General features: G+C 36.9%; 1 long non-coding RNA gene across 1 annotated transcript; it reads left to right on the forward strand.

The window, feature by feature from the left end:
- Positions 1–4,358: 4,358 nt before the first annotated feature.
- On the forward strand, positions 4,359–13,803 carry LOC141543700 (uncharacterized). The gene is made up of 3 exons (XR_012482493.1): positions 4,359–4,566; positions 12,043–12,098; positions 13,788–13,803. It is a non-coding gene; the product is annotated as an uncharacterized LOC141543700 (long non-coding RNA).
- Positions 13,804–21,989: the final 8,186 nt, after the last annotated feature.

Consider the following 21,989-nt stretch of genomic DNA (forward strand, 5'->3'; position numbering starts at 1 on the left):
TATATATATATGTAAATATCTTAGAAATAAGAAATTTAACAAACAAACTTGGTGCAAATATTTTTTTACCCAATTAATTTTCCTTTCTTAAGTATGTTGGATCTCTTTGTGCAAAAAATGTTTTACTTTTATGTACAAAGTTGTCCCATTTTATTTTCTGTGATTCTTTATCCTTTGTTTAGTTATGAACTCTTCTCCTATCCCTAAATACAAAAGATGTTTTTTATCTATTTCTCTAATTTGTCAATGATATGATCTTTTAGCTCCAGATAGATAAAAATATAAGCTGCATATTTCAAATGATAAATGGTCTAAGTATATGAGCAGACAGTTTTCAAGGAAAGAAACTCAGACTTCTTATAAGCCCCTTAAAAAGCCCCAAAATACAAATAGTTAGAGAAATACAGATTTTACAATTTTAAGGTTCTACCTCACACCCATCAGGAATGTGACAACAAAAATGACCAAAAAAAGAGAAAGAAAACAACAAATGTTGTAGGAACTGTGAGAAAACAGGCATATTAATGCACTGTAGGAATTGTGTTAATTGGCCTGATCATTTTGGAAAGCAATTTGGAATCATGCACAAAAAGTCACTATACTGGGCATGCCCTTTGACCCACTGCAAAACCTAACCCCAAAGAAATAAAAGAAAGAGCAAAAGGTCCTGTAGGTACAAAAATATACTTTTTGTTATTCTGTTTCTTCAAAGAAAATAAATTTGGGGAAAAAAATAAAGTTCTCTTCCAAGAAAAAAAGAAAGAAAGAAAGAAAGAAAGAAAGCCTTTTTCTTATTTTGTTTCCTTAAAATAAATTTGGGGGAAAAAAAAAAATAGTTTTTCCAAAAAATATAGTGGCTCTTTTTGTGGTTAAAAAAACAAAACAAAACAAACAAACAAACAAAAAAACCAACAACTGGAAACAAAGTGGGTATCTATCAACTGGGGAATGGTTGAAAAAACTGTGGCTTATTGTTCAGTCATTTCAATCTCGTCCAACTCTTTATAACCTCATTTGGAGTTTTCTTGTCAGAGAAGTTGACCACTTCCTTCTCCAGCTCATTTTATAGCTAAGAAACTGAGGTAAACAGGGTTAAGTAACCAGCCTAGAGTCACACAACTGGGAAGTATCTGAGGCCATATTTGAAATCAGAAAGCTGGGTCATCCTGATCCCAGACCCAGCACTCTACCTGCTGTCCACCCAGCTTCCAGTGGAAGACTGTTGTTCGTTCTTAGCTCTGGAGAATCAAGATAGTTAATTGGAGTTAAGTGATCCAGGGTCTTATAAAGCCACCAGTCTTACTTTCCCCTCCAGAGCCATCTGGGTCCAATGACCAGACATAAACCAGGACAATTAGAGATGGCCTTGGATGCAGTGGGAGATGCTGGCCTTCTTTAAGCAAACTCTTTCCTGGACCTCGCTTTGACTGAGGCAATACCCTTCAGTCATTAAGTCTAGGTAAGAAAAGAGGCAAAGAATGGCCATTTTTACATAGTCAAAAATAAAAAAAATTGGGGAGGGGAAGACCCTCAGAGTTTCTGGCCAAAATAGAAATAATTGCCACTTACATTCATTCTGAGCCATCCTAGCCTGAACAATGCCCAAGTGAGGTTTGGGCTGGAACTTATTGTTGACTAATCAATGAGAGCAGAATGATTTGGCTTTAAGGCAAAACTTCTTAAATTCTAGAGCAAGACTCCATATGGGAACATGTGAGGGTCCTGAAAAATTTGGCAATGGTAAAAAGTATCAAATATTCCACCAAAATTTAATTCATTATGTAAAAATAAACAAGCATACCCATTAGCATGCAAATTTCAGCTTTAATAAATAGCAAAATTATATGGTATATTAAACAATTATTTTAAAATACATCCTTTTGGCTATGGAAACTGAATGTGGATCACAACATAGTGTTTCCACCTTTTTTGTTGTTGTTTGCTTTTTTTCCTTTCTTATTTTTTTCTTTTTGATCTGTTTTTTTCATGTGCAGCATGATAAATGTAGAAATATATTTAGAAGAACTACACATTTAACCTATATTGGATTACTTGCTGTCTGGGGGAGAGAGTGGAGGAAAAAGCGAGAAAAATTTGGAATACAAGTTTTTGCAAGGCTGAATGTTGAAAACTATCTTTGCATGTATTTTGAAAATAAAAATCTATTTTAAAAATTTTAAAGGGTTAAAATTACATTTCTTTATGATTTATTATTAGTAAATGTTTGATTTGTATACCTATTTTATATTTCTAAATACCTTGGATTAAATAAAAATTTCTTGAGTGAAAAGAGGTTATGAGTGGAAAAAGTTCAAGAAGCTTTGGTCTAAGGCATGGTCCTTAATAGAAATGTAACTTGTAAACCCAAAGCTCTCCTGTGAGGTTTCAGGAATCAAAATTTATATTCCTTTGGGCAGAGCATCCATAGGTAGAAGAATGGGCAGAGGGAGAGTAGGGAAAGAAAGAAAGAAAGAAAGAAGGAAGGAATTTGTGTTATAGCATCAATATTAGAAAAAATAATAATTTTTGAAAGATCAGCTAACTTATCAACCATGATTCCAAAGAACTGATAAGGAAGAAAGCCACCCAGCTTACAATCAGAAGAATAATAGATTAATATGCAGAATAAAAGATGCATTTTGGACATGACCAATATTTTGTTTTGTTTTGCTTGACTATATTTGTGTACAAGGTCTTTCTTTTATTTTCCTTTCTTTTTTCCTTCCTTCCTTTCTTGATTTTCTTCTTCTTTCTTCTTTTTTTTCTTTCTCCCTATTTATTTCCTTCTTTCCTATTTTTTATTTTTTCCCCTGCATTCTTCATTCCATCTCCTTTTCCTTCCTTTTTTTGAGAAAAATTAAGTTAAAAAATAATTTAATAAAAAGTTTTTCAAAGATGTTGGGGAACATCTATATTAGAAGAAAAAAGTTTTGGGAACAGATAAAACAGAAGCATGAGATTTATGTATTACTGTTCATTTTTCAATAAGTAATGATAACAATAATAATGATATCTTAAGAGATAACAATGCACAATGGTTAGAAGATCAATCTCGGGTTCTCAACTTGAGTTCAATTTCAACAACTGATGGTTACTGGCTGTGTGAACAATTTGATTCTCTAAATTGATAAGTTACAGATAAATTGCATTTTCTCTGGTGGAGGAAGTTTCTAAACAGATGAAATTACAGGTTTTGACAAATAATAATACCCTGCACTTACATACAACTTTATAGAATTATAAATGCTTTTAAATTTCATTTGGTCTTCATAGGAACCCTATTATCAACTGTGTGACGTCAGGTAATACACTTAATTTCTTAGATCCTCAGTTTCCTCATATGTAAAATGAGGAGACTGGACTTGCTGGTTTCTAAAGTCCCTTCCAGTGAAACATCTATTTAATCCTTTGATTCGTTGAGGCAGGCAGACAGAGAAAGGGTTTACATCTTCACTTTATAGATTAAGAGCTTGAAGCTCAGAGAGAATATATGATTTGTCCAGCATTTTTATTAGAAGTTGAGACAGAAACTCAGTTCGTCTGGCTTCTAATCTAGTGCTTTTTCCATTCCATTATTTTCTTAAAATAGAGAGACAGAGACAGAGAGAGTGAGTGCTTTGGACCTTGCAGTTCATGTTATCTCATCAATCTTAAAATATATATCCAATATAAGAATAGGAAGGTGGTTACCAAGCAACTTGCAAAAAACAAAGACTGACAGGTTTTTGGTTTAGAAAATATTCATGGAATACAGAACGTGTTCCATTATTTGACATTGCTAAATCCATTTATTAATTGAAAATAGACAAGACTTTAGGTAAGAATAGCCTCTCAGCACCGATGATACTCATAGACCCTGATCCAAGGTTGTTAAAATGAACTTTGGGAATCAGCACAACTGTGCCCCACTGAGGGACCTCGCATGGTTAAGAAATTCTAGGGCTTACAGTGGAAAGGAGGAAGACTTCAGAAATTCCATTGCTATGTGTAATGACCAGCAATTTAAAGGTAAAGGTCTTCCTCTGACAAGCCTACCAGGCAGCTTCAGCCCCATAAGAAGCTGTCAGAGGGATGCTTAAATATTTCAAAGCTTTTCTAAACAAGAAGCATCCCACACTAATCCAATTTCTACTAGTCTTGATGCTTCAGTCAGTTTAACCTATAGTTAATGTGAGCAGTAGAAAGGATTCCTTCCCTGTGATACATTATTACCCAGAAAATGGACTGTCTGGAATCCTTAATTTACTAAAGGCTTCTTTCTTCCCCTTCTGATGCTCCTGCTTCTGTGCATGTCCCAGAACCTTGTGGGGAAGCATCCTCCAGCTTTCTCCCTTAAACTCTTTTTGCTTCCAGTGTTTTCTCAAGATTCGGAGAAATTCCAATGTAATTCGTATGGTCTGGTTCAGCTGCATCAGAGGGAGATTCCAAAAAGAAAAGACAAGTAGATCTCAAAAGTGCCATGAGCAAGCGGAAAGCATCCTCTGTAGGAGCTGGAACACAAGAAGAAACATGGGAAATTGTACCCAGTTCCTTCAGGAGTGGAAAATAGAAGCTCCTCTGAGTAGGGTAAGAAGAAGGAAGTTCCCATGGCATGTTTGGAGGGTAGGGTCGTAGATACATTAAATAGCAATCTGGGCCCTCAGTACAAAAACTATTCATTCATTCATTCAAGTACTGAAAAACATGAACCATTTCCTTAAAAGAAGGAATGACTCTCCAGCAGAGAGTTAACAACCTGGAACCATACGGGGTCCTGAGTGAAAAAGCTATAATACCTTCAAATCTCTCCTGGTCCAGCTGCTGAGAAACTGCCATCATCTCCTGAGAAAAGAACAACTGCATCTATTGAAAGAGATTCAAATAATAGTGAAAAAGAGGCAGAAAGAACCCGGGATGGGGGGGACTCATGTGTAATAGGCATGTTACTCAGAGCCTAGATCTCTTCTAGAGAAAAGAAATCTTTCCACAAAGAGGAAGAGAGTTTGCCTGACTTTCTCTGGACTCAAGCTTGAGTCTTTTCCATAAGATAGGTACATAGGAGTTCAATAATCATTGTAAGGTACTTGAAATTATAATCACAATATCCATGACTGTTTCTGTTACAAAATATATTACTAGTTTCAAACAGCTGACTTTCAGATAAACTATTAGAATGCAACTTATTTTATTAATAAAATGGACAGAGGGTATCACCTATATAACTATAGCAAATATATATCAACTTCTTGTCATCTTTCCCCAAAAACCTATACACAGATTCTGATAAAAATAGAATTAAATCAAACAATTATTTATTAAATGACCTATTATGTACAATTAACTGGATATACAAATATAAAATGAGATATGGTCCCTGCCCTCAAGAAGTTTATAATGTACTAAGGAAATCAGGTAGGAATATAACTGTACTATGTTATAATATATAATAAATATGTAGAAGAAAGCCAAATATAGATTTAAAGAAGTAGAATTCACTTTTAGTTGGAGAATAAAGGAAGGACCAAATAGAAACAGTGGGAGTGGTGATGGGATGGGAGCTGTGGAATTGAAGGAAGGGAGGCATTTCAACAGGTGACAGTCTGAAGGGATTCTTTTCCAAGCATCAGGGATGATTAGGTAAATGCCAGAAACAGGGAAGGGCAGGACAAGACCTCAAAGTATCTGAGATATAGAGGATGAAGGGATGTTCGAGACCACCTAGACCAAACCTTCCTTCTGCAGTTGAGGAAACAGTCTCAGGCTGCCAGTTGGGGGACACACAGTTAAATGCATGTTTTCTTACTCCAAGTCCAGTGCTCTACCTACTATTCCTACCTCTGATAATCAATGATCCAGTCTAGTTAAAATGTAAAACTATGTTGAAGGCCCAGTAGTAATATGATAACCCTGGAAAGGTAAATGGAACAAAGGTCTAGAGCAAAACCAAACAAAATGAGACTAGACAGATCCATTTATTTCAGAACCAGCATTTTCATTTCATTCGTTCCAATATTTTTTAAGCCCAGACATGTGACCCAGGACTTTTTTCATGATTACATGTCATTCCCTGGTAATCGGCTGCCAAAACCCAGCACAGAGCCTTATTAGACACAGTAGAAATGTGCTACAAATTTGCTGGCTGAGCTTCCGAAAGGCATGACAGAGTTAATATAGATCTTAATCTGATTTCCCCAGAACTATGAATAAGGAATTCCACTCCTGGGTTGGCCAGAACAACAAGGTTATCTGGTTACCAGGTCAAACGAGGATACTTTAGCTGAAAGACCACAGGGGGACTGACCTGTGAAAACATTCTTGGACTGATTGATGGCACTGGATTCAGGCACGCAGCAAGAATGGAAAAGTGAGGGAGATGTTTTCCTATATGCTTCACTGCAGAGAAACATGATACCAAATAAAACTGGGCAACTGTAGACTAAAAAAAAATACGGAGTCTTCTGACAAATACATTTTAAGTATGCATCTTGCAAAGAAGTTTACTTTCTTTCTAAACATTAAAACATTAACATTAAGGAAAAAAGTTTTATTGAACTTTTTTTTTTCTTAAAGATTAGTTTGTATACCCTTGTTAGCTTTGCAACATGTAAAATTAGATTCAAGAATCAATAATGAAATTCATTAAAAACAAAAACTCAGAAGGGAAATGCAAGACTAAGACTGCATTTGGGATGGTACATGGACCATTATTCCTCTCAACTACAAAAAAATCAAATAATATGTTTATAAAAGCCTTTAGCTACAGACATTCCAATTTTTTCCTTCGCTGATTCAGAGGCATGCAAAAAAAAAAAAAAAAAAGAATTCTATCACTCACCTGGGCTTCAGGCTTTCTCTTCTGATTGACACAAATCCTATTAGACATACTTTCTATTTTTAACTTTAGTTTCCCTGGATTCTTAAGAAGAATCATTCTCTTTTTTTTTTTTTTTGAGAGACCTTATGCCAAATGATCTGTACTGATGCATATATGTGCCCAAATAGCAGAGAAAATATATATTATGTCTAGTTTTTAGTTTTGTTGCTATTATTGTTCAGGCTTGTTCAATTCTTTGCGTCCCCACTTGGGAGGGAGGCAGAAATGCGGGAGTAGATTGCTATTACTTTTACCCTCTCATTTTACACAGGAGGAAGCTAAGGCAAACAGGGTTAAATGATTTGCCCACAGTCACTTAGCTGGTAAGTGTTCAAGGCCATAGTCCAGCTCTCTATCCACTGCACCACGTAGATTATCTAATATATTTAAATATGAACTTATATCTAGACATGAATTGCATTTTAAAACACCATATATTGAAATTTTCTTTCCTAATCACTTCTTTACTGATATTTATTTATTCTTTATTCAACAAGAAGGCAATTTATTAAGTATCTGTTATATAACTGATATCCTGAAGAATTTTTTTAAATTACTAAGCTAAAGAATTTACAGTCTCATTAGAGAAATCATTTGTGTACATGACAATTAAATACATGACAATTAAGACATTGTCTATCATTAATTTTGATCTAATCTGCCAGGATCTTGCAACCAATGTCCTTCCTGGACAAAGCAGAGAAAAGAGGTAAGAGTTCAGAAGCTTGCAACTCCCACCAAACTTGTAATTCAACTTCATCTCAGTCTAGTCTCTTGGTAGACTCTTGGTTTGGGAGGAGGGATCAACTGAGACCAGAATGATTGAAATCCATTTACTTGACTGAGTTAAATGATATTGAACATTAAGTTGAAGTTTGTAAGTTAAATTAAATAAATTAAAGCAGATGTAAGTAAATTAAGACTTCAAGTAACTTATTTGTTTATAAGCATCTAATTGATTAAGTGGCTAGAGACAGGAAGACTCACTTTCCTAGATTCCAATTTAAGACAATTAGTAGCTGTGTGACCCTGGGCAAGTCACTTCACCCCGTTTGTCTTAGCTTCAATATCTATAAAATGAACTGGAGAAGAAAATGGCAAATACTCCAGTATCTTTGTCAAGAAAACCCCAGATGGGTTTGAGAGAAGTCAGAAAACAAGGCTGAGAGGTAAGAAAGACAGAGATTTTTCTTGGTACTTTTCTTATCTACTCATTGATAAGGGAATTGTTCCTGTGAAACTGAGTTTAAAAAGAATAGAAATCCCTCTGGCTGAGGTAATCAAGAAGAGACTCATCTCTCTCATCTAGATCTTAGCCTCCGGCCCCTAGAAGAAGGCATCCATGGAGATTTCTTTCTCCTTTCCCCTCTTCCTTACCCATTGCCATTGCCATATGGCAGCAGAACATGTGGCTGTAAACTATGGGCTGGAGAAGTGAATTCAAGATCTTCACTTCCTGAACCACAACCTTCTATGGAGCCCTTGGAGAGCTGGTACCCAGGAAAGGGACGTATATTGGAGTTATACACTGTCTCCAGATGTCTCAGGAGAATTTGGAGGCAGAGATCCCCAAGTGAAGGATCAGAGATTTTATTATGCTGCTAAGAGCAGTTAGCAAGGTAAAGGGCTTTAATAATTAACAAGAGGAAAGACAAGTTCCTTAGTGGAACTCACAATTAGCCAGGAAGAAGGCACTATTAGTGGGAGTATGTCATGGACCGGCAGGCTAAATTCACAGAGATGTCAGCCAAGGAGTTGGTAGGGGAAAGAGAGTCCCTAAAAAGGAGTGTAGCACCCTAAAAAGAGTTAGCAAGATCTACAGTAAAAGCAGATTTTTTACAAGGTGAAATATAACCTTGGGAGGAGTTGACACTATAATTTGACTTTCTAATTGGATACAATAAGGTGGGTTTTCTTGGACTCTAAGTGAAAGTCCACTTTGGGAACAAAAGGCCCAAACAAAATCAAAAGCATTCACTTATAATCTTATCAGTGCTGCTCCTTGCTTGCCTTAGGGAGTAGCTAGGCTTTCAGATTGTTTACAGAGATTTAGACTTTCTCCCGCCCACCTGATTACCCAAGACCTCATCATCCTCACTAATTGTATGCATATTAGTGGGCGAGTAGGCCCTAAATTTATGGGGGAAGGGAGATGTTCTATTATAAATCTTCCAGGCTATGATGAGTAATTCTCTGTCAAGCTAACTGGCTGACTCTGAAAAGGTACACTCATAGATGGCGGTTTGTGAGTTATAATTATAGGTATACAGACCCACCGAATGTCTTAAACCTGAGGTAGCTGTCCCTATTTTTTTTTTTTTTTCAAATTTCATAGATGTAATTTAATGCCTTTTGTTTGTTTTAATTTATATTCCTTTATTAAGTGATTTTCAACAAATTTTTACTTGGTCATTGATTATTTGTAGTTTTTTTTAAGAAACTCTTTTTACTATTCTTTGACCATTTAAAATATGTGCTATATTTTACATCCTATAGTAGAAAAATGTACTAAGATACAGGCACAGAACCTATATCTACAATGAAAAATATTATTAGAAATATTTAAGAAGGGGAATATGCAGTGTTGAATGACTGACTTACAATAGAGGGAAAGTAATGATATTACAAAACAAATTTGCTGCTATACCAACCAAATTCCCCAAGGGAGACTTTATAGGATTGTACAAAGTAATAACAAAGTTCGAACAGAGAAAGGGACACATACAGACACAAAAACACAGAAATAGTCAGAGACAGACAAGAGACACACAGAAAGAAAGGAGAGAGAAATCCAGTAACTGAGGGCACAGTGTAAGAAGTGGCAAGTTGTACTTGAAGAAATCCCATAATTGAAGGATGAAGAGGGAATGTAGCCTCTGCATGAGGGCAATGAGGCAAGAAATGGACTATCAGGCTCTGGGGACAGTAGCAATCCACTTTGTTTGGAATGGAAAATATATGAAGATGAGTAATATGAAACACAACTGGAAAGGTATACAGGTTGTAGAAAGTTGCCATATATGGCTGATAGATTTGTATTTTAATCCAAGGGCCAATAGAAAGCTATTGCATATTTTTGAGAAGGAAAGGTAATATGGGTCTATTTCTGTTTTTTTTTTTTTTAATTGAAGCTTTTTTATTTTCAAAGCATAAGCAAGGATAATTTTTCAACATTGACCCTTGCAAAACTTTGTATTCTAACTTTCCCCCCTTCCTCCTCACCTCTTCCTCTAGATGGCAAGTAATCCAATATATGTTAAACATGGTAAAAAAAAAATATGTTAAATCCAATATGCGCAAACATATTTATACAACAAGAAAATATCTGATCAAAAAGGGAGAAAAATGAGAAAGAAAACAAAGTTCCAGCAAACAACAGTGAAAGAAGTGAAAATGCATGTTGTGATCCACACTCAATTCCCAGAGTCCTCTCTCTGGATGGAGATGACTCCTCATCACAAGATCATTGCAACTAGTCTGAGTCATCTCATTGTTGTATCTCTGTTTTAAGAATATATTGTAGCAGCTGGGTGGATAATGAAAGGGAGAGAAAATGCATTCAGAGGGAGCAAATAGGATGCTATTGCAATTGTCCAGGTGCAAAGCAAGGAGGTCCTGGACTAGGGTAGAGGCTGTACCAGTGGAAAGGGGCTGGATGGGAGAGATGCTGGTCAGTGAATTCAGGTCACCATCTCTGGCAGAAGTATTTCTCGAGGCACTAAAAGAAGCAGGACATGTAATGGCTGCACTGCTCTTTTGGAAAATGAGCAGCTCCCTCAGACTGGAGAAAAGCAAATGTTAAACCAATTTTCCGAAGAGGGAGTAGTCTTTAAACAACAGCAGGCAGCTTGCCTGCAATTCCAGCCTGACTTCTAAAACACATTATTAAAGGAATGATTTGTCAGCATTTAGAAAGGGGAAGTAGTGATCACCATCAGCCTGCAGGGGCTAATCAGAAACTGGTCCTAGCAGATTCATTTTATTTCCTCTTATGACAAGTTAACTAGTTTGGCAGATCAAGGGAATGGAGTGAGCCCAGTTGGCAGTACCTGCCTAGATTGTGTCCAGCGTTGGACAAATCTCGGGGCTGCCTCGGAAGGGAATGGCTTTCTCCTTGGGACCCTGTCGCGGGTGGAGACCCCATCAGATTCCTCACCCTTGAGTCTCACCCTAGCTAGGACACTAAGGGCTTGCTAATGGAAGCCATGTGATAACCCAGTAGAGAGGTAGCTCAGAGCCTGAGTAGATGCTGTTTGGGGTGACTAACCCTGTAAGAAAGGCTGCTTTCTCTGCCTCCATGCATTTGGCTTTGTTCAGTAACTTTTGTTCATAATATCTTGTGAGAGACCCTGGTACCAGAGAAGAAATCCAATTCTAAGGCCATGTGGTTCTGAAAAATAAGGAAAGGAAAGGGAATAAATAAATAAATAGACAAGCACATAAATAAATAAATTTGTGTGTGTGTGTACGTATATATATATATATATATATGAGAGAAAGAAATATTTATGCACATATATATACACACACATCTCTTTTTCTATCAAAAAATATAAATGCATATATATACACACACCTATATTTATCTATCATACTTCCACATGCTAGGAGTACTATTATGCACCAGGTGAGCACTTCACAAACTTTATCTCATTTGAGGCCCTGGAAGGGAGATACTATGATCATTTCCCTTGTATAATTGGGGAAACAGAAGTAGAGAATGACTTACTCAACATCACCCAGCTAGTAAGTGTTTGAGGCCAGATTTGATCTTCCTGATCCCAGGTCTGGTATTCTATCTACCAGGTCACCTACTTCTCAGCTCAGCTTTTTTAATTCGTTCGTTTTCCTTTTAAGTGAAGAAAAGGGGACTTACAACCTGGTGAGTTCAAAAGGTAATCAGTGTGCCAGAGCCAACGCAGCCCCAAGAAATAAAAGGTGATTTTTAGGAGTGATCTCTAGGACTCCAGCCCAACAGAAAGACATCTAGCGATAAATGTGAATTCAGTGGAACCAAAGTTATATAAAAATTGAGTTAAGTTTTGATTCAGGTTTCTATGGGAGATATTGGGGGAAATGTTTTTTTCTTGCTATATCTTTAAAGTTAATTGTTATTGTTCAGTTGTTTCAGTCACGTACAATTCATCATGACCCCATTTGGGGATTTCTTCTTCTATTTCCTTCTCTAGCTCATCTTACAGATGAGGAATTGAAGCAAACAGGATTGAGGGACTTTCCCTTGTATGTATGTGACATCAGATTTGAAATCGGATTTTCTTGACCCCAGGCCTGACACTTACCCAGTGCACCACCATTGTGAATGTTTCCTCATGTTAAGGAGGCGAATGGAACTGGGATGCCAGTCCCAAGCATAACAGTGGGGGGAACACAGCTGATGGGGACTCAGACCAACAGCAGCTGAGAAAAAAACCCTGCCCCAAACTCCACTCAGGATACCCTGGAGTTCTCAGGGACAAGTCTAAGTGAGATAGGCTCTGAGAGCCAGAACCAGAGTTCTAACCACATCATGTGGGAGCTCTTAAATCTGGATGACCATTTGTGTAACAGAGTAGAATTTCATTCAGGTACACCTTAGATCAAGGAAGGTTCACAGGGGATCAGAGACAGGGTTATTATAAAAAACAAAAGAAAAATGAATCAATAAAACTCCCCCTCCCAAACCAATTTCCAAGTCATCCGCTATTTCAGGTCCAAGTTATATGAACTCAAGGACCATTATAACTTTTAAAGGCTTAACTCTACCCCCAGAAAAAGATTCTTTTGCCTTCTTCTCCTCCAAGGTACTCAAAAGAACTGATAGTTGCTCACTTTGGTCTGAAGTGGTGAATAAGAAAATATTTAGCCTTAATATGATTTGCTCTCTCTACATCCCAGTGATATTGGGGATTGGTTGTCAGGTTGCAAGATCAACTATCAAAAGGCATTTCTATCCTGCATAGAAAAACTCAATAACCCATCCAGTGAGAATCACCAACCACAATCTCCCTAGCTAATGTCCCTTCCCCAATACCATGATTATCAGGATATTGGAGTGCCTTTCTGATCCTATTTTCCAATCTGTAACATACTTGTAAAACTTGGAGTTTCAAATGAAATATTGTGTGTGCTTTGTAAAGTATAAGGCAATGTATAAATGTTTTTTGGGTTGTTGTCACTGTTGTTTTGGAAGTTTCAATGACAACTAACCAAAAAAACTTGTTGACCATTCTAGAGACAGTCATCTTGCAGGAACTCATTAAATAAAACCATTTTTCATTCCCTTGTCTTTGCTGGATCCCCAAACTTTTTGTTAAAAAATGAAAAGCAGGAAATAACAATTGTACCTCAACTGTATACACACATATGTATATATGTGTGTATACAGTTGAGGTACAATTATATATATATTTATTTAAACTCATATATTATATATATATATATATATATATATATATATATATATATATATATATATATATATATTTTTTTTTTTTTTTTTTTTTTTAACTTTCTGTGTCTCAGTTCCCTTCTCTGGGAAAGGAAAGAGTTAGATCTGATGTCCTCCAAGGTGTGTATCAATGATCCTAAATCAATACAAAATAAAGATAAAGTCATCAGGTAAGGGAAACTGAGGATCAGGAAAGGCCTCTTGTAGGTGCAGTCAGAGCCAAGTGCTGAAAGGGTTTTAAGAACCAGGGATGAAGAGAAGGCATTTTCCAGCCTTGGGGACAGCATGTGCAAAGCGGGAGACGGAATGTCATGTCCGGGGAAACAAGTTGGACTGGAATGTCGGAGGGCAGGCGAGGGGCAGAATGTTCTGGGTTGGCAGATTCCTGTCCCAGCCAAAGCCCCGCTGGGCCCTTGATCTCCCTGAGCAGGATCAGTGCTCTTTGCTTCCGGTTTTCATCTCTCACTTTTTTTTTTGTTGTTGCAGGAAAGCAATCCAAGGCTTACCGGGTATCCCCAGAGGCAGAGGGTGAATTGAATGAACATGAAAAACCAGTTCATCTCAGATACCAGATTGATAGACCTGGATTTACAGCAACAGGTCACCATGGAGATTGAAGTGCCCAGAATTGCTACAGAGAATGTTTTCTCACAGGCCATACTGTTCTCCATATGTCAGTGATCCTACCTGTGTTTTTCCATGAATGAATAAAGGCAGAAAGCTGCATTTGTGATAAGAAAGCGCTGTCCAGAGGGAGACCTGTCACTGACCACAGTAGCCATAAGGACCCAGAACACTCTATACTTCTCCAATACTTTATAATGCTGGAATCCTGCACGTTATCGTTCACTCACCCCAGCTTTACTATATGTTTTACATCCTGTTCATCTCTCAAGATCCAGCTTAATTCCCAAGTTCTCCAAGACTCCTGGGAGAACTCCTTCTCCAGCCCTCTCCAAATGCCCTTTTGTAGGCAGCTGATGGAGAGAAATTGTGGTGGGCCGTTACCTGCGGGCCCTCACTTCAGGCAGTGATGAGGAGGAATTCTTACCATAGGGAATATAAGACTCAGGATACAGAGGGCAAGATGGAAAGAATTCAGGTCCCACGTAACCACAGAAGGACGGGAGCAATCATTTTAAAAGCAGCTAAGAAAGCAGAGTTGATGGGAGACGACATAAGACTGTTGAACACAATAACAAGAGTCAATATGCAGGAGGCAGAGCTGGTGCATCCCTTGTAGGGTCAGAAATACCCCAAGAGGCAAATTGCCAGGGCTTGGTAGCCACTCGTTAGCCACTTTCCAATCACTACCTGGCAATATTCATTGTAAGTGGAGTTATTTTTGGCAGCAGGAGAGCAGGAACTAATCATTAGACCAGCCCGCTTAGTTCTAGGCCAGCCAGATAAATTATAACCCTCTGAGGTAGATTTATGCCCCGGCAGAGTATCTGACACATAGTAAGCACTCAATAAATGCTTGTTGAATTGAACTGAATTTATGGCTTAGGTAGAGGAGTACAGGGCTGCAGATGCCAAGGAACATGGCCATGGGCTTGGATTTCTCCACCCTCATGGGTTGGCTGTTGGAATTCCCTTAGATTTTCTATCCCATAGTAAGGGGAGTTCAGGGAGTAAGTCCCATGTTTATATTCTACAGGGCCCATCCGGTAGGGCTGTCATGTGTCAGTCAATGATTAGGGAGAACATTAAAGTTGCCAAACAGGCTTCTTGCCCTCCCAGGTATACAACAGTCCAGGCCATGGAGCCCTGAAAGACATGGAAACAGAAAACCCAAACCCCCCTAACCAAGCCAAAGAAAGCTCAGAATTTTTTCTGTAGCTCTCCTTCCCCATCCTCTCACACACTCTAGTGTGAGACTCAGAAGATATGTACTGGTCTGACAGTGGGTCATCAGACTAAGGCAGAACAGAGTTACCAGAAAGAAATATATATTTCCCCCCCAAAATGAGTTATTTGTGGCATATGGCCTCAAAGCGTTCTTCTGCTTCCAAACCCATTACTATAAATAATAAACACTAAGAACTTAATTTCAATCTGAAATTCTATATGCACATATACATGATTCTGATGAAATATAAATAAGACCATAAATTAAAGACCTTTCACATCTACCTCATGAGGAAATACAAGTGATTTGGATTTAGACCATATTTTTGAGTTATTTTAATTGACATTGAACTAACAAGATTTTTCTGCAGTCAAATTTTATTACCCACATTAGGATAAAGGGAAACAATTGCACAAGAATGGTCTGTGTGTCTGTTAGGGTAGGGTGGTTAACAAACCAGAACCCAGAAATTAGGATCATTACAATTCTCCATTACCCTACTTCTCACCTCTTTTATGATTATGATAATGATGATAACACAATTATTAAGTGTTTGTTCTGGGCAAGGAACTGGCTGAGGGATAGGAATACAAATATGGGAAGGCGAGACAGCCCCTGTCTTAAAGAGCTTATGTACCAGTGGGGGAAGACTCCACATAAGGGTAAGTTAGAAGGGGACATGGAGAAGATGGAGAAGTGATGGAGAAGATGGAGAAGTGAGGAGAAGCCTGCCTCTGGGGAGGTTAAAGCCCAGTGTCATCCCAAGGTCGATCCAAGGTTCCACTGGTAAGGAGATGAGAAAGTTGAGGATGAAGAGTGGGATGGAGGGACCGTAGTTTAGAAATAGCCAGACTAGCCACCAGTCTAATTTGGCCATTTTATCTTCCTATGGAAACTCTTGACAAAGAAAGAATTTACTAGAGATGTATCAATATACAGGGGCAGACATAAAACGTCTCTTCTAAAAGGTTTCAACTTTATCCAAGCAGGAGCACCAGAGTCAATTATTATAAGTTACCTGGTATTAGCCTAGGTTATTCAGTCGTACAGTGTTTCTGAAGAGCTTCAGGCTATTTCCTCTTAAATTCTTCAACCTGTCTAACTCCTAAGGCAACTTCTGTCTTACAGCTATATTCTAGGGCTATTTTATCCTGTTGCTCAATACAATGGGTCCTTGCTTTTGGGATTGGGGAACTTCAGTACAGATAGATAGATAGATGGATGGATGATAGGTAGCTGATAAATATGATTATATATTTATAGATAGATATAGATATGGATTAAGATATATATTTTTATGAAGACACTAAATTTCTATGTTATAAGGTACAATTTACTTCCTACTTAAAACAGAGCAATGAGATCAACTTTGAAGGAAATTGCATATCCTGTCCCCTCCCCAGTCTCCACAGAACCAACTGACAGTTTTCTGTGTGTGATTATACAGTCTGGAGCAGAGCACCAGAGATATTTGAGAATATGAAAATGCAAAGTAAATATACTGGGGTCTACAAAAATCTGCTGTTTTCATTTGGAGAGCTGCAGACTAATTATTGAGATTTTCTGCCTCTCCCAGGTGGCATTCTTCCTTGAACTCCCCGGGGATATAAATCTGGATATGTAGCAGGATGAAAAGAAGTCTAGTTCCCTCTTATGGAGCCTGAATTGTTCAAAATGAGTGCTGCATTAATAAGCAAGACCATTAGGATAATAAGATGCCATTTTCCCCTAGCATAATGTATAAATTTAACAAGTCAGAGGTGATAGTTCCTAGTATACCCTGTAGACACACAATAAATATTAATTGAATTGAAAGGTGTTAATAAGTAAAGAAAAATCCAAATGCTTCCAAATTGTGACAGCTTCCATTTCAGTTCGAATTTTATTTAAACAAGAAGGGGAAAAAGGAGTCAAGATAATTAGGAAGTATTTTTTATGGGAAGACGGGATGATAGTGCTCAGTGGCAGCCATCACCACTTTCTATTATACTTATTTCCAAGAGTAATGAGATTGAGCTCTGACTGAATGAATTATCACAAGATGAGTTATTCCTTTTTAGAAACTTATCCTACAAATGACAGGTTGGTTTTTAAAATTGCCTTCATTTTAAAAAATCAGATCTATCTACTCTCATGGAATATCTTTCTTTCTTCTTTTTTTTTTTTTTTTTCCCGCCTGAGGCTGGGGTTAAGTGACTTGCCCAGGGTCACACAGCTAGGAAGTGTTAAGTGTCTGAGACCAGATTTGAACTCTGGTCCTCCTGACTTCAGGGCTTGTGCTCTATCCACTGTGCCACCTAGCTGCCCCCTCATGGAGTATCTTTCACTATTCACCTGTACATAATCGAGTGGGCAGTGAGTTGAGTCATTTCATCCCTTTTAAAGACATAGTGACCACAGTTTTGCTCCACCCAAGGTGCTGAGATGCATCAAAAATGAAGCAATTTTGCAAAAATGAGACTCCAAGGAACAGCAATATTGTACAATGACAAACTGTGACAGACTTAGCTATTCATAGCAATATAATGATCCAAGATGATTGTGAAGGACATAGGAAAACTCTACCAAGCCCTCAAGAAAAAACTGATGGAGTCTGCATGCAGATCAAAGAATACTTATTTTTGCTTTCTTTACTTTTCTTGTTGTTTATTCTTTTGACTGTGTTTTCTTTCACAACAAGACTAATATGGAAATATGTTTTGCATGACTGCACATGTATAACCTATATTAAATTGCTTGCCTTTTCAGACTTATGGGGGTAGACAAAAGGAGAGAATTTATTTTTTAATAATAGCTCTTTCTCCCTTCCTTTCCTCCTTCCATAGACAGCAAGCAATGCAGTATGTGTTAAACATGTGCAATTTCTCTATACACATCTTCACATTTATCATGCTGCACAAGAAAAATTAGATCAAAAAGGAAAAAAAGGAAGACTGAAAACAAGCAAACAACAACAAAAAAGGTGAAAATATTACGTTGTGATCCACACTTAGTCCCCACAGTTCTTTTTCTAACTACAGATGGCTCTCTCCATCACAAATCTATTAGAATTGACTTGTCACCACTCATTGCTGAAAAGAGCTATTATCCATCAGAAATGATCATTGTATAATATTGCTGTAACCATGTATAATGATCTCTTGGTTTGATTTAGATATGTAGCCTACAGAGGAAAAAAAAAGTTTCTTATGTGTCCAGGAAAAGCAGAATAACAGCCTATTCTGTAACTCGTGATGGGGAAGGAAGAATATATCACACATTTCTATAAGGAGTACTGGTTAAATTTTTTAAACAGAAGTTGTATAATTTAAATACATTTCAATGAATAGTTCATTTCTGTCCTTATAGATGTGGAAAAAAAAAAAAACCTTTGTTGAACTGAATCATTTCACTCAGCATCAGTTCATGTAAGTCCCTTTAGGCCTTTCTGAAGTCATCCTGCTGATCATTTCTTATAGAACAATAATATTCCTTAACATTCATATACCGTAACTTATTCAGCCATTCTCCAACTGATGGGCACCCACCCAGTTTCTAGTTTCTTGCCACTACAAAAAAGGGTGCTACAAACATTTTTGTCCTTTAGAGAGAGAATTTAGAACTCAAAATTTAAAAAAAAAATGTTTTCATATATAATTTAGGGAAAACAATATTAAATAAATATTTTTTAAAAAAGAAAAGAGGAAAAAACAAAACAAAACAAGATATCAGAATCAAACAGTGAATATCAGCCAGGACAAGGTCAAACTCAAATAGAAATTGGAACACTTAACCTTATCAAAGATCCCTGCTTGCTTCAGTTGACTTAGAAAACCACATATTAACATTATCTATGTTCTGTTTTATTTTTATTTATTTTGTTAAATGTTTCCTAATTCCATTATAATCAGGGTTCAGGCCTCCTCAGGAATATTGTGGGCTACAAAAAGGTCCACAGCCTTTGTATAAATTTCTGATTGTGGCTATACTGTGACTGAATGAGTTTAGAAACATTTCACTCCAGGCTTTGCAGGTCACAAGCCTTCCTCTGTGAAAAGAGCATGTGTGATCAGCCCCACTGAAAAATACCAACATAAACCTTTTCAGGGAAACCAAATGTCTCAGAGCCAAGAGTAAAAATAACTCACCAGAGAGTCCAGCTTAAGCTAGGTTCAAGAATCCTAGGGCCCAACTGCTAATTATTTCAGTTTTGCAGAAGGATAAACAAAAATGTGTTAACTAAATTAGAGGAAGTTGTTTTATGGGGAACAGATTAAACACAGAGGTCCGGCATTCACCTGGGTTTTTTCAAATTCACCTAAATGTCATATAATTAAAAATGAGAAAAATACTTACATACAAAAGAAACTTTTCTTCCTTATTAGAACATAGACAAGGAAAAAAAATTGGCAGACCTACATAACAACTCAGCAATGATTTAGATATGTAGCCTACAGAGAAAAAAAAAGTTTCTTATGTGTCCAGGAAAAGCAGAATAACAGCCTATTTTGTAACTCGTGATGGGGAAGGAAGAATATATCACACATTTCTATAAGGAGTACTGGTTAAATTTTTTAAACAGAAGTGGTTTAATTTAAATATAACATATTTCAATGAATAGTTCATTTCTGTCCTTATAGATGTGGGGAAAAGAAAAAAAAAAAAAAAAACAACAACCTTTGTTGAACTGAATTGAATGGGAAATCACCCTTAGATAGTTTAGAAACATACTCAGGACACATGTATTCAAGTCAAGATCCCAAATTAATTTGGATTCCCAATCCAGGAAGTTACAGTGCAATACACTGGTGGTCATTGTGTATTGACATTTTGTTCTTATGTGTGTGCTTATTGTGTTACACAGAATGGAGGTGATTGGAATAGGTCCATGAGACAGAAAAGAGCTCAGATAATAAGCCCTTAGAAGATAAGAGGAAACGAATGGCATTTGACTGGGTTCCCTCAATCCCCTGACCTGGTGAACAAGAAAATCCTTTTGAATCCTTCAGTTGTTGAAACTGATGCAGTCTACTGTCCAGATCCAAACAGCAAAAGGTCTTTTGTGCTCATGTACAGTGTTGTTTTGTTCTGTGAACCATGAATGCCTTTCTTATGTGATTCAGACGACTAGTGCCTCATTACTATAATACAGCCTTAATGGCTGCTTAATAAAAAACTGGCCCGTTGGACTGGATTCTGAATGCCTTAAGTTAACAAACAAAAGGGACAAAATGATGTGAAATCTGGTTGAAAGTTATCATTGCCTAACTTCTAACAGGTTTGGTGTTCATGTAGCCGAGGTACCCCCAAAGCCCGAAAGGTATTTCAGATGAAAGACACATTAACAACAAAATTGTAGCTCATAAACCCCCAGTGATGTGTCTTTCCCTTCCCAGACTAACCAGAGAAGATATTAGCTGAAAGCAAAAAATACACAATGAAATCCTGTAGTAAAATTAAAAAAAAAAAAACAGCAACAAGGAAAATTCCTTCATACGTGCATTATCTTCTTCACAAATTCCCATATATAAAACACGCAAGGAACAAGAAAACTGAGACCCTGAATACTGGAAGGATGCACATTCAGGGAGACCCCATGGGGGAAAAGCACAAAAACAGGTAGCATGGATTATTTGGACAATTCCTGCTTGTAGGATTGTGTAACCCCCTTCCATCTCTGGTGCTGTTACTGAATTATTTTCTGCTTTCTGGTGAACCTTAACGGCTTTCTTTTGATCTTTATCCTGATCTTCCACACTGGCTCTCTCTTGATCCTCTGGGGCTCATCACTACTGACATTTACTGGTCATCCTTCTAACGGCAGCCTTTCACTTTCCCATCCCCACCATGATTGATGGTGTATTTTAGTCCTTTTGTGAATCATATCCCTTCCCCTTGGTACCCACCTGTGGAAGCCCTTAGGTTTAGATTAAATCTACCTTTTGAATTCCTATGTTTCTACTTGGGGTAAATAAACATTTATTTTAACTCTCATCATGCTCCTAGTGATTTCAATTTCTAGCATGAGTCCATGTAAATCATTCCAGACATTTTGCTTAACAAAGTCAAATAGATGAGGACCTTTTGTCTTCCTTCTTTGCAGGTACCAAAAGCATCACTTATGCAAAAACGTGTGTATTTACACACACATATATACATATATCCTTAAATTTTAATTTTTTCAAATGGACTCTTTAGTGACTTACTAGTGATCATAGTATACTTTCTTGTCCCAAAGAGCAGTACTATACATCTTGTATAATTGTGCCCTTTCTATCACTATATCTCTTAACATCTAAAACCAATTCACTATTCCCACAGCTACGACCTCATTACTTCTTGCCTAGACTATTATAATAAATCCCTAATTTTCTTGCCCACTTTCAGTCACTTTCCTTTCAAATCCATCCTTTATGATAATCTTTCTAATGCTCAGTCTTGATCTTATTCAAAATCCTTCACTGGTTCCTTTTTTCTTGCCCAATAAAGTCCTTGGATTTCAAAGCCTCTTATAATCTTGTTATGGCCTACTTCAAATTTTACCTCCTGTCCTATATAATCTAGGATCCATTAAAAGTACTATGGATTCAAATTAACAATTTTCCTAAAATTCTATTCAGACACTTCTTTTTCTTTATCTTATAGTTAGATCTGTTTAAATCTGAAAGGGATACATGATTTGTTTTTATTTTTTATTTAATTATCTTTTATTATTATTTTTATTTATTATGCATATAATATAATCTTTTATATGTTATAATAATAAATAAAATATTTAAATTTAAGTATTTAGAGTTTATTAGTAAGTGTATATGTTAAGTATTGCTATTAATTCATTATCAATGATACTTTTAAGT

The sequence above is a fragment of the Sminthopsis crassicaudata genome, chromosome 5 (assembly GCF_048593235.1).
Source record: "Sminthopsis crassicaudata isolate SCR6 chromosome 5, ASM4859323v1, whole genome shotgun sequence".
NCBI lineage: Eukaryota > Metazoa > Chordata > Mammalia > Dasyuromorphia > Dasyuridae > Sminthopsis > Sminthopsis crassicaudata.